Source organism: Canis aureus, chromosome 8 (genome assembly GCF_053574225.1).
Source record: "Canis aureus isolate CA01 chromosome 8, VMU_Caureus_v.1.0, whole genome shotgun sequence".
NCBI lineage: Eukaryota > Metazoa > Chordata > Mammalia > Carnivora > Canidae > Canis > Canis aureus.
This window is the reverse complement of record NC_135618.1, coordinates 13830244-13844920: the sequence shown is the minus strand read 5'-3', so window position 1 is coordinate 13844920 and position 14677 is coordinate 13830244. Positions and strand designations below refer to the sequence as shown.

The following is a 14677-nucleotide window of genomic DNA, read 5'->3' as shown; positions in this document are numbered from 1 at the left end:
ACTTTTTTCCCCTAAGTCAACCGGCCATAGGGAACATCCCATAAAAGGAAGGAGAAATTATAACAGAAATAAAAGCCATAGGTATCTGGGCTATTTGTTCCTACAACTTACTTGTATCTTCAGGGCCTTCTCAAGACGAGTCTCATTTATATAACTTATTTTATGACAGAGTGCCATTGTACACACCCAACATTTATGACTTTGGATTAGACAATGCTCAGTGCATGACGGATAGCTCTGATTGCATGTTACATTACAGCCCATGAAAGTCAGTATTCCCTTTCTACTAAGGCCCACTAACAAATCAGATGATGTTTCTTAGACGTATAGTTATATTTTGAGAGTGGCATAGCTTTGTTCCAAAATCTTTAATGTCTGCACTGTAATACAATTATAGATATCTGTCAAAGGCTCCATGCAGCATCCTGTTTACTACATATACTTTTAGCACTAACATGTTTGCTGGGTTACATGACCCAAGTGGAAGAATAGCTTGCATTTCTTCTGCATCCCACTCAAAATTGGCAACTTTTCTAATTATGCAGTAAATAGGTCAGAATAGCATACCCAAATGAGTATATGTATTGCCTCCAAAAATCCAAAGAATCCCACTAGTTGTTATACTGTTTTCTTAGTACTAAAGAAACCAGATACAACAACTCATCCTTTACTTTGGATGATGTAATTTAACATGTTTGTAGAAATTAGAAATCAAAATCCTAGAAATTCACTGAGGTATGAGGCCTCTGAATTTTTGTGAATTTACTACTATGTGACATTCCTGCCTCTTACCAAAATGTCCAGAAGAGTTTCTACCCTCTGCATACCAGGTCAATCATCATGATATCATCAATGAAATATAACATAGTAATGTCCTATTCAATGTAAAAGCCACTGAAGTTCCTAAGACTAGATGTTGGCATGGGATAAAGAGTTGCTATAATGAGGTAGGAGCATGAAGGTACATTGCTGGCCCTAATAGCCAAAAATAAACTGTTTTTGGTAGTATTCCTAATAGGTTTAGAGAATAAAAGCATATGCTGGATCAACAGCTTGCATACAAGGCTCAGGGATATGTTGAACTTCATATGGAGCAGGCACTGCAATTGACATTAACATCTGATTAATTTTACAGTATTCCATTGTCATTCTTCAAGGAACATTTATCTTCTGCATGGGTCATGTCTGTGCTTGAAACACTCCAATGTTTCCCTCAACCTATAGGACAGAATCTAACATCCCTGGCCTTACATACGAGAAACACCTTGTGTTATTTTTCTTTTTATCTTTTAAGAATTGTAAGGGTTTTTTTTTTCTTTATTTAGTGAATTTAGTCATTTTGAGTATATTTTTGCACTTGGGGTAATTTTTTTCATGTGAGTAGCAATTTTTTAGCAACATCTATTGAATAGTTCATCCCTTCACCAATAATTGTAATTCTACACATGTCACATACCAAGATTCCACATAGTCATGCATTTGTTTCTGAGTTTTTCATTTAGTTCCACATGTCTGTTCTATATGTATGTATGTAGGTATCTGGTGTCCCTATTTTGGGTGGTTTCCTGAACCATTGGGAAGTCCATGGTGAAGGAAAGCATAAAGTCTTCCTCAGCTTTATTCTTTTTTAAAGGATTTTATTTTAAAGTAATTTCTACACCCAATGTAGGGACCAAATTTACAATCCCAAGATCAAGAGTCACATCCTTTACCAACTAAGCCAGCCAGGCACCCCCTTACCCAGTTTTATGTAGCTACCTCAACTCTATTGTTACCCCTGCATGATTCCTATGTCATGGATTTTCCTCCTTATACAAACATTAAAATTCTAGCTCTCTGCTTTTAAGGACTATATTGAGTCCTGATAACCTTACAAGCTATTACTTACCATTCTAACTTTGAATTTCTGCTGATTCCTGGCACTTCAGGTTTTCCTTTTCTTAATTTTGAGTTCACCAATAAGTTGAAAAAATATCTTGCGTTTTATTCAGTGTTTCTATGCATTTAAAGCAGGTACATGGTATATCTTCTATGTCAGGTCAGTCCATCATATCTACCACATTTTTATTACTTGGGAATTGTTTCTTTCCTTGAAATTACATATATATTTTTTGCTTCTAAATTCTCCATTTACTGGCTTTAATATTCATTGCTTCAGGGCAAAGTAGATAAAGTTCTACACCAAAGAAGTGTGTAGAAATGCTAAGTGGAATTTTTAAAACACTCAGCAGGCACCACATTCTGAAACCAAAGCACTTTTGATTCTTAAGGGCTAAGACTTCAGAGGAAAGTTTTTGTTTTGATTTCTAAAAAGATTTAGTTTGGATCATCAAAGCCAAAGCCTATATGACAAGAGCACAGACATTATAAAAGATAAATGGTAAACAGAGCAAAATGCAGAATATGACATCAGCTCCTCAGAAGCACAGAAAATAATTGTCAATCAAAAAGTCAATATATCAACAAGGGAGCCTCTGCAGCAGGATGCCAGGAAACCTTGTAAGCAAGAGCCACAGATAGACCACCCAAAATAGGGAGACCAGATGGGGATTCAGCTGAGTCTCGAAGAACCATCAAGCCTATGAGAGCCAGTGATGCCTGGGATAATAATCCAGTCCTACTCACTTCCATATATCAGGTGACAAGCTACACCATCAGCAGAAGTAAGTAAGGAGAACCAGAGGCCCCCTCTTCCACTACAATGATAATGGCTAACATTTACTGAGCATCTACTATGTTTTAGAACCTGTTCTAAGCATTTACATGCTTTATCTATTTAACTCTGATAACAATCTATGGGTTTAGTAGTGTTATTGCCTCTGTTTTAAAGATGAGGCAATGAGGGTGTGCCTTGGAGGAAGGGCTGTTGATCTGTGGAGGGTTCAGGTCCCCTCTCAGGTGGCTCCGTGGTCTGCTTCTCCCCCACTGAGCTGCCACCTGGTGAAGAGGAAGCCAATGGCGCTCTGGGTCACCAGCAACACAAAAGTTATTGTTGAAAATATGGCGAAGATCAGTATGGCATGCGCAAAGCGCATGCCTCTGGCCACTGCTGTAGCCTCCAAGCCCCGACTGAGGCCAAGAATTGCTTTTGGAGACATTGGTAACAAAGTCAGAGAACAACCACAGGCCAAATTGCCTCTGAAAAAGGAAGCAAAAACTTCGGTTCCTGGAAAAGTCATTGCTAAAAAAATACCAAAGCCTCTGGAGAAGGCACCTGAGACTGTGCCTGTACCTGTGCCGGAACCAGAGCTGGAACCTGAGCCCATTAAAGAAGAAAAACTTTCTCTGAGCCTGTTTTGGTTGATACTCCCTCTCCAAGCCCAATGGAAACATCTGGATGTGCCCCTGCAGAAGAATACCTCTGTCAGGCTTTCTCTGATGTAATTCTTGCAGTGAATCGTGTGAATGCAGAAGATGGAGCTGATCCAAACCTTTGTAATGAATATGTGAAAGATATTTATGCTTATCTGAGACAAGTTGAGGAAGAACAAGCAGTCAAACCAAAATACCTACTGGGTCGTAAAGTCACTGGAAACATGAGAGCCATCCTAATTGGCTAGTACAGGTTCAAATGAAATTCAGGTTACTGTAGGAGACCATTACATGACTCTTTCCATTATAGATCAGTTCATGCAGAATAACTGTGTGCCCAAGAAGATGCTGTAGCTGGTTGGTGTCACTGCCATGTTTATTGCAAGCAAAAATGAAGATATGTACCCTCCAGAAATTGGTGACTTTGCCTTTGTGACTGAAAATACTTAAACACCAGATCAGGCAGATGGAAATGAAGATTTAAGATCTTTAAATTTTGGTCTGTGCTGCCGTCTAAGCCTGCATTTCCTTTGGAGAGCATCTAAGATTGCAGAGGTTGATGTTGAGCAACATACTTTGGCCAAATACCTGATGGAACTATCTATGTTGGATTATGATATGGTGCCCTTTCCTCCTTCTCCGATTGCGGCAGGATCTTTTTGCTTAGTGCTGAAAATTCTCGATAATGGTGAATGGACACCAACTCTACAATATTATCTGTCATACACTGAAGAATCTTTTCTAAATGTTATGCAACACCTGGCTAAGAATATAGTCATGGTGAATCATAGGCTTACAAAGCATATAACTATCAAGAGCAAGTAGGCCACATCTAAGCATGCTAAGATCAGCACTCTGGCACAGCTAAATTCTGCAATAGTTCAAGATTTAGCCAAGGCTGAGGCAAAGGTGTAATTTGTAAACATGAATTGCAGTACTGTAATATCTGCAAATAAAATTGGCACCATGTGCCATCTGTATATATTATATGTTACCTTACTTACTTTTAGTAAAGTTTGTGGTCCTTTTTAACTTCTTAAAAAACTAATAAAGATGAAGCAATGAAATACAGAAAATTTAAGGTTGCTAGAATTTGATAGATTCAAGATTTTATTTCCTTTGTATCCAGATACTTCCTTTATATCCAGACAGTGCTGAAGGAAAAAAAGTGAGAAGATAGTCCTTGAAAAGGATTAAAAGCCAGATGGATGTTTGAATTTGAAAATAATTTACATCCTGAAGAAAATTACCCACCCCAATAGTTGAGTTTTTCCAGAGAAACAGAGTGTATGCATGTACATGTTACACTAATTAATTAAAATATTAAGGAATTGGCTCACACAATTATGGAAAAGTCCCATGATCTTTGTTTGTAACTGGAAACACAGGAAAACTGGTGGTGTAGTTCCAAAGGCCTGAAAACCAGGAAAGCCATGATGCAAATCCCAGTTTGAAAGGAGAATACCAATGACTTGGCTCACACAGTCAACTATAGAGAGAAAAATCTCCTATACCTTGCTTTTGTTCTGTTCAGGCCACCAACACGTTATATGAGCCTTGCCCACATTGAGGAGGGTAATCTGCTTTACTCAGTCTACCAATTTAAATTTAATCTCATCTAGAAACACCCTTACATGCGTACCCAGAAATAATGTTTTAACAACCATTTGAGCATCCCTTGGTCCAGTCAGGTTGACACATGAAATTAACTATCAGAAGTTTACCCATAGGGATGCCTGGGTGGCTCAGCGGTTGAGAGTCTGCCTTTGGCTCATGGCCTGATCTGGGGTCCTGGGATTGAGTCCCTCATCGGGGTCCCTGCAAGGAGCCTGCTTTTCCCCTCTGCCTATGTCTCTGCCTCTCTCTGTGTGTTTTTCATGAAAAAGTAAAATAATCAAAAAATGTTTACCCATAAAATTAGCCATCACAAGTCCACCCCTTGTCAACTTGTCAGCCATATACATTACCTTAAATCATACTTAATCTCCAAATAAAGACAACATAAGGCCATAATTTCACCTAACATGATACAACTACTCTGCTTGCAACTGAAAAGCACTAACCTCTTCCTCAATAAAGGAGATAATGTCCTTAAATAATGGTTACTCTTTTCCTTCATATCCCATAACATAAATACTATGGTGTAAGATTAATAATATTTTATAAGTCTAAAATACGTCATGAACAGAGAATGAGAGAAAAAAGAAATTAGAGACATTTGATAATATATATACACACATACACAAGCATATTATGACAAAATAAGGGGGAATACTCATAACAATTAAGTCCATATTTTTAAAAACTGGTCACATGGTCATAGCAGGTATTTATAACTACCTTGTTCCACTACCCATTCTGTAGTCCCTTTGTCTTTATTTTTTTTAAAAAAAGATTTTATTTATTCATGAGAGACAGAGAGAGAGAGAGAGAGAGGCAGAGACACAGGCAGAGGGAGAAACAGGCTCCATGCAGGAAGCCCAATGTGGGACTCGATCCCAAGTCTCCAGGATTAGGCCCTGGGCCAAAGGCAGGCACTAAACCGCTGAGCTATCCAGGGATCTCCTCCCTTTGTCTTTAGAAAGCACCTCAGCTAGTCTTGGTTCTTTACTTGGTGGAGTGACTCAAATCTTCATTCCTGATGGGTCTGGGCCATTGGTAGTCCTACCTGGATTGGATTGTTGTAGTTCTCTATTGACCATAAATCACAGAACATGGTAATACTAAAAGATGTCCTAAGAGATCTCTTGTATTTCAGACATACTGCTCCTTACCTCCACTATGGAGTAGCAGTCCAATTTCCCCTTGGTAGTCAGGATTAATCACTCAACTAACACAGTAACTCCCTTCTTTTTGATTTAGAGGCATGAAAGAGTCCAAAGTGGTTGCAAAGCAGTCTTAATTTCCAGTTTCATAAAATCATGGTGTGTTTCCTGGTGGAAAAATTCTTCCCTTTGGAATTAAGACCTCTAAGCTAGCAAAGCATAATGTCCTGGGGAAAGGAACCAAAAATTTTGGCTAGTGGGGCACTAGGGGTCTTATCAGTGGTATTTTTCCATTTCTATCCTTTGATTCTTGGACCCATAAATCCTTGATTATGGAGAAATAACACCATATATCTCACAGTAATTCAGAGCATATACAGTCTCTGGAGAACCTTGCTCCAGCCCTATAAGGTATTGCCACCTAGCCAGTGTCATAACCAAATTTTCAAAAAGCCATTCCAGTATTCTGTTAAAGTGGCAACTTTCAGATGGTGGGGATTGTGTAAAACCAATGAATTCCATGAGCATGGTGCCCTTGTCACACTTCTTTTGTTGTGGATTTCCTTGACCAAAAGTTATGCTGTGTGGAATACCTTCATGGTGGATAAAGCATCCTATAGGTCTACAGATGGTAGTTTTAGTAGAAGTGTTGAATGTAAATCTGTATCCAGACTAAGTGTCTATGCCAGTAAGAAGAAAGTGATAGAAGCAGTCCAAGATAATCAACCTGCCACCAGGTAGCTGACTGATAACCCTGGGGAATGGTATCATATAGAGGGCTCAGTGTTAGTTCTTGCTGCTGATAGATTGGGTACTCAGCAGTGGTCATAGCCAGGTAAGTCTTAGTGAGTGGAAGTCCATGTTGTACAACCTTCATCTTTGTCATCATGGCTACTTTGTTCATGAGCCCATTGGGTGATGCAGGGGTGACTGCCAGCAAAAGACATTTAGGTCTATGATCCATTTTCAGTTAACTTTTGTGAAGGGTGTAAGATCTGCCTAGATTCCTTTTTTTTTTTTTTTTTTTTTGCATGTGGATACCCAGTCATTCCAGTAAAATTAATACGTTTTAAAAGGCAACACATTTAAGCTTTAAGAAGCAGGACCAACAAGATTGAAAACAGGCCTTGAGGATGTTAGAGGCATCTAACCAAGAAGTGGAGCAGAGATTGGCAGTAGCCCAGAGGAAAGCCAAATGAGCAAGAACCACCAGGACTGCTAAGGAATGGGAAGGATTTGGGGCAGGGACTTAACTTGCTCTAGAGCAATGATTGCTAAGCCAATTCCTTGGTTATTTACTTTATAATATTTTATTTGAAACAGTACTTTTTGTTATATTCATGACATCAGAGTTTTGAAAAGTTAACATATAACCCAAACTATAAATTTTTACTGAATTTGCTATAAATAAACTCTGGAGGAAGACAGATCTGAGTTTATTTTATTTATTATTTATTTATTTATTTTATTTTTTTATTTTAATTTTTTATTTATTTATTTTAAAGAGATCTTATTTATTTATTCATGATAGAGAGAGAGAGAGAGAGAGATAGGCAGAGACACAAGCAGAGGGATAAGCAGGCTCCATACGGGGAGCCCGACATGGGACTTGATCCTGGGACTCCAGGATCACACCTTGGGCCGAAGGCAGGCGCTAAACCGCTGAGCCACCCAGGGGTCACCCAGATCTGAGTTTAAATGCCAATTCTTCCTCCTTATTAGCTGTGCCACTTTGGGCAAGTTATTTAACCCTTTCCAGCTTCTACTTGCTTATATGTAACACGAAGATAATAATAATACCTAGTTTATAGGGTTGTGATAAGCATTAAATTAGATAATATATGTAGAATTGTTAGCACAGCATCTGGTATGTAATAAGTGTGCCTGCATGCAACCATAAACGCATAGCTAAAAAGTTCAGGGAATAAAAATTTAAATTTGACAGCATCTCCCATGGGAATTTTTATAGACATATCAATAGATAACTATGATGCAGTGTGATAAGTGGCTTAATAGAAGTATCTAAAAGTGCTATAGGAAAACAAAAAAGGGAGAAAGCAATGTGTAGGGAATTTGAGGAATCTTATACAAACTAGATGACTTTTTAGTTAGAGTTGAGTGAAGTATATTTCTCTAAGGAGAATATAGCAAGTAAGCCTAATACATGACATAAAATTCCGGGTACAATGCCAATCAACTATAAAAAAACTCCCACATTTTTAAAAGACATACAAATGATAAAAATGTATCATTCAAAGATGGTGTCTAAAAATATGATTGTAATTAAGCTTTCATTCCTTTGGTACAGAAATCATCACACTTTTGTAACGTGCATGTCTATTGTTTGAATTTCACACATTTGACTTTTGGCAGAATGAATACATTGTGAGTCAAAGTAGGGGTTTTGTTAAGTAAGTTTTTAAAAGATGCTCAGGCTTCATGAGTGTTACGGCTCTCTCAGAAATCACATCACGGAGTATTTGTCTTGGTACCAGCACTAACAGGACTCTATTTATTTGCCAGACGGGAAGGAGTCTGCTCCCACATTATGCATATTGGATGTGTATGAAAGGCTCCAAGCTGTGTAACATAATGCAACAATAGTCACAATGCTAAAGAAGCAGAGAAGATAAATGTAAAACTAAAAAGGGAAAAAGCATTTTTATGTTCACAAAGAAGTCCATGTTTCTTTTGTTGCCTTACTACCAACACTCCCACCCAAGCACCTGGTCTCTATACTGTGCTTTGACACTGAATGTATCGAATACATTTAAGAATTCAGCCAGTATTATTCTGGTACCTTTTTCATCTCCCAGGTTCTTTAAATGTACACATGGTACTAGGTTCTCTGAAACTTCACTGATCAGATTGCTTCCCCCTACAATTAAAAATCCCCTGAATTTTTATTTCCATAAGTGGGAAGCTGCCAACTGAATTAAGTGATAGGTGGACTTCAAAAGATTATTAACGTAGAAGTCAGGATGCTGGTTCTAGCTCTGCTATGCATAATTATGTGATGTTGGTCTAGTCATGTAATTGATCTGGGTCCTAATTTTTAAATGACAGAATTGATCATTTCAGCCATATTTTGTGATTCTATAGATATGAGTGCTATAAGAAGAGTTTTATTCATAGGGAACCATATTCTTTGTTTTTAACATATTCATCTCATGAGGAATACATATAGCAAAGGATGCATGCATTGTATGTTTTCATGTCTTTTAAAGTGGAGACTCCAATATTATGAGACTTTAAAAATATTCAAAAAGCTTTTATTGAGTGATTGCTTAGTGGTTGGCCTGGGAGATAGAGTGAGGAGTAAGGCAGACTTGGTTCTGTTCTCTAGAGAGCTCAGGGAAGGCAAATATCAAAAAAGGTAACGGGATTCCTGGGTGGCTCACCTGGGGCCGATCCTGGAGCCCCGGGATCAAGTTCCGCGTAGGGCTCTCGGCATGGAGCCTGCTTCTCCCTGTGCCTGTGTCTCTGCCTCTCTCTCTCTCTCTGTCCATCATGAATAAATAAATAAACCTTTAAAAAAAAAGGTAATAACGTGCATGATAAGAAGTGGAATAAACTTTGGCTATGTACAATTAGGAGACTTAGGATAGTCTGTGTAAGAGACAATGTTGGCATAAAGAGAGAGAGTTAAATTTTGAGAATGACTTTTAGGGAATAAATGACCATATCTTTTGTGCAGAAGTAGAGATAGAGGTTGTGTAGCCCTGGGTTTGAATTTCAGCTCTGCTACACACTGTGTCATCTTGGGTTACCTCTCTAAACCAGTTTTCTTAACTATAAAATGGGGATGATAATAGTACTTAGCTCATAAAATTCTTAGCATGCTTGGAGGAAATAATGTCGTGTCTAACACAATAATTATACCAGCTATCATTGTAATTATTGTTTTTTTTTTAAAGATTTTACTTATTCATGAGAGACACACAGAGGCAGAGACACAGGCAGAGGGAGAAACAGGCTCCTCACAATAAGCCCGATATGGGACTCGATCCTGGGACCAGGATCACGCCCTGAGCCAAAGCCAGATGCCCAACCACTGAGCCACTCAGGCAGGAGTCCCTCATTATAATTATTGTTAATGAATAGTATTGTGTCTTTGGACCTAGTCTAGCATTGATATCAGTCTTTCAGCTATCTCTAGGAATCTTACAATTGGTAACATAGTCCTGAGGTGCACTACAAATGTTCTAAGAATTTTTTTCAATTTGCAAATTGACAAGCAAGCTGCAGTGTATCTGAGACAGGGCTTCATAAGACTTTTCTGGGCTCTTGCCCCTACCCATACCCCAAGGTGGGGTGGGTGGAGAGGTGAAGCAGGAAAGGGATGGAGAAGGAGCAAGGAGCAAGACCTCTCAGGAAGCTCCAGCATTAAGTCCCAGAGCCCAGTACAGCAGACCCAATTGCTGTCCCAGTGAGATGTGGACTCAACTTTGTATGCAAGGTACAAACCTGTGTTAAGTCATGACCTGTTTAATTTTAGATAGTGATCAAAAGAATATGAGTTAGTAAAACAGAACAAGCATAAAAAAGAATAACAAAAACAACCCCATGAGGGGTAAGGGAAAGATTTTTTTTTAGCTCAATTGTAGCTGTATGAGAAGGCTATATTCCATCCAAGTCAACCAGCAGCATCTCCTACTTTCCCAGCTGCTCTCATACTTCTGCAGGCAGACTTTCCAGTTTGCAAGACAATGGGAGTGTCTGCAGTTATACTTTCATCCCTTCTACTTGACCTTTCTAGCTTCCTTGTCAGCTCCATCTTCATCACTCTAAATTGGGTTCAGTTGCTTGAAACTTCTATCTTTCTATCAGACTTGGTTCATACAGCCTAATATGATACAATATAATATGATAGAATATGATATGATAATAATATACAGAAGAATAGAATTCATTTGGAAGAGCTGTGATCCACTCCAGAATTAGTGTATTAACATTTAAAATGACAAGGTGGTTGACACCCACCTCAATACCTAATCCAGAATCTAAACTGATTAGTAATTGACAATAGTTATTATTTACATACACCAGTCTCTTCACTGGAAAAACAATTAGGTAAATATAATCTAAATTTTCTCAATGTTTTAAGGCTTCCTTTGGTAGCATCCTCCCCACAGAAGATCCCAACCACTTGACAGAGAACTCTTTGAATTAAAATAATAATAAATTTGAATTTATTATAAAAATAAATGATAAAGTAAAAACTAATATGGTGATGAATTTTATTTTGTATTCAGCCTAATATGAACAATAAGATCCTCTACCTGGCTACTTTCAGCTAATTTCTTTGTGAACTTCTAAATGATATTGACATTGATATCATTATTAACATTATTATTTGTGATCTATCATTTTATAAAGCTTTCAGCTAAAACCACCCCAAAGACCAGCACCATGAGATGATTCTGACTCCTGGCACTTCTTTGAATGTAAGTCAGAGTATGGTGTGGCATGGCAACAACACTCAGGGGAACCTCCATCTACGGGCACCACACGGCTTCAGTGACTCTCAAGTGGAGGACAGAGAGAGGCCCTGGAAGGATACACCAGAGTGCTCCTTAGACACAGCAGTCAAATCTTTTTGGGACTTAGGGCATCTCCTTTCACAAAAGATAAACATTTGATCTCACTTTAGATGTCTTAAGGGCAAAAGTTCTTCACATCCCTTTTCCCATATTAAAATATCATTAATTTCCTCTATTAAGGACTTCAATAAAAGGATGTCAAAGGAGCAATTCAGTAAGACTCAACTTGTGTTAATTTGAGATATACATAACAGAGGTAAAAATAAAATGGCTGCACAGAATTAGCAGAAAAGAAAACTGGAAAATATGGTAGAACGGGAGTAAGATTTGAATCATTTCAAAGATGAATCAAAAAAGTAACTCAAAGAAAAAGGAAAAATGACAAAGGCTTCTACCGACTGAAAACCTTATACCTTGACGTCTTCAATTATGCTACATGATGAAAGTGGAAAGCTTTATTTTCCTAATTTAACAAATACTCCCTGCAGCAAACCAGAGGTGACAACATGCCATTTGTTTCTCAAAGTAAGAAGCCAGCCAGACATTAAGAAAAACTAGAATTGGGGCAGCCTGGGTGGTTCAGTGGTTTGGTGTCACCTTCGGCCCAGGGCATGATCCTAGAGACCCTGGATTGAGTCCCATATCGGGCTCCCTGCATGGAGCCTGCTTCTCCCTCTATCCGTGTCTCTGCCTCTCTCTCTCTCTCTCTCTCTGTCTCTCATAATAAATAAAAAATCATTAAAAAAAAGAAAAAAAGAAAAACTAGAATTGGGAAGACTTTTGCCTTTTCTGAGCTAGTTTTTTGTGTTTTGATATTGTTATAGCAAAGCTCCTACTGTGAGGTGAAATGCAGAATGCTTTAATCTGTTACCTAAGATTTGTTTTAATTACACATTGTAAAATGCAAACAGAAATGGTTGTTATGAAGGAAGTGTATACCCACAGATCCCTGGAGAGAGAAGGCCCAGCACACTCTGCAAGTCCACATAGGGAATATCATGGTCTGTGGGGAGGCAAAGGGAAAGGGGAAAATGTGGGTAAGAACCTTACTATTGTTTCTGAGGGAAGGAACAAGGGAGGAGGGTTCAGCAGGTATAGGATTTGTTAGTTTGAATAATTTCAGCAGTCTGTGGGAGATAATGGGCTAGTTGTCTGATATCTGGCCCTGGGGTTGTTAGGGCAAAGTAAAAGTCACCTTGAATTTGAGAGTCCATTAGAAGAAGTGGTTGGATGTGTGGGCTCTAAATTGATAGTTTCCATTCGAAATACATGGTAGCAGCTTGCTAGGAATCTCTAGGAATTAGCTGTCCCTGGGAGAGGTAGTCCTTCAGGGTTAGGCAAGGCTCTAGATGGCAAAGCATCAAAATAAAGAAGCTAAAAAAAATAAAAATAAAAATAAAAATAAAAATAAAAATAAAAAATAAAATAAAGAAGCTAGACTGCATGATTATTGCACAGAAATATGTCATACTTCATAACTGAGTCTGAAAAATATCCAGCCACAATTCATATTCAAAATATAGAAAACTGAAAAACTTTAATGTTCTTTCTCATCAATATATAAAAGCCATCATTTAATTTTCATGCAAATGTACTTTGTCTACTACCATTTGGAATATTTCATGTTTATGTGTAAATTTTGCAAAACTTGAGGTGCCTGGGTGGCTCAGTTGGCTAAGCATTTGCCTTTGGCTCAAGTCATGATCTCATGGTCCTGGGATCAAGCCCTCTCCATAGGGCTTCTCTATTCAGCCAGGAGCCTGCTTCTCTCTTTTCCTCTGCACCCTGCTCCACTTGTACTCTCTCTCTCTCTCAAATAAATAAAGAAAATCTTTTTTTTCTTAAGATTTTATTTATTTATTCATGAGAGACGCAGAGAGAGGCAGAGACAGGAGAAGCAGTCTCCATGCAAGAAGCCTGATATGGGACTCGATCCTGGAACTCCAGGATCATGCCCCGAGTTGAAGGCAGATGCTCAATCACTGAGCCATCCAGGTGTCCCTAAATCTTTAAAAATAAATAAATAAATTTTGCAAAACTTTTTATTTCTGCTTTTATTATCTCATTTGTTACATTGACAGATTTGTGTAAGTTGTATGACATATAGCTAAATGCAGATTGTTTTAAAATTAACCATCTACCTTTTTAAAAAAATATTGTATGAACAGCAAATGACATTTTTTCATATTATATTATTTAACTTTGGCTAAAAAAATAAATAGCTCAAAAACCTAGTACAGGTAAAAATATATTATGACTTTTTATTTAAATAAAGCATATTTCCAGATCTTTAAAGTGACCAATCAAATATGGCTTAGCGATAACTGTTAGTCTCTCAGAATTTATACAATCCCCCATACAAATCAGGTATATCTAGGCATAATGGATCAGTAACCTTTGTTGGGTCCTCCTCCTTCTAGACCTTTTACTTCAGAATGCCTTAGGACTCAGTTTGGGGGCCTTTACTGTTTCTATGAATATCCATTCTTTTAATACTTTTGGCTAGACTCATGACTTTAAATCCCATCTATATGCTTTTAACTCCCAATTTTATTTCTCAAGCCCAGACATCTTTCCCAACTCCAAACTCATACATTCAACTTTCTTCTTGACTACTTCATTTTTGAATGTCTGATAAATATCTCAAGCTTAACATGTCTAAAATGGAACTCCTTATTGCCTCCCCCAATCCCTGTCCTACATCACCACCAAATCTTCTCCAATATGCTTCTTTAATCAGTGTATGTCCATACTTCCACTAGTCAGAATGAATAGGACCTTCTTGACTCCTCTCTTTCTCTTGTATCCCACGTCCACTCCATAAGCAAATTCTTCTGGACAATCCTGTTCTGCTTTCACAGCTCATTTTTTTTCTGGTGCAAGTTTGGGAGCCTGAAGTTTATTTTAAATCTTACAGAGTTAAATGTTGTCATAGTCTGCATTCATAGTCTCTTTGATAATATAATTTCCTCAGAAATTTAGGATGCTCTTGATCTATTTCTCTGCTGAAATTCCTCATTGATTTTTGTATTCCCTTTTACATTTGATCCTTTAATA

At 37.9% G+C, this 14677-nt stretch overlaps 1 pseudogene; it reads left to right on the top strand.

The window, feature by feature from the left end:
• Positions 1-2615: 2615 nt before the first annotated feature.
• On the top strand, positions 2616-4227 carry LOC144318025 (G2/mitotic-specific cyclin-B1 pseudogene; annotated as a pseudogene).
• The last annotated feature ends 10450 nt before the right edge of the window (positions 4228-14677 follow it).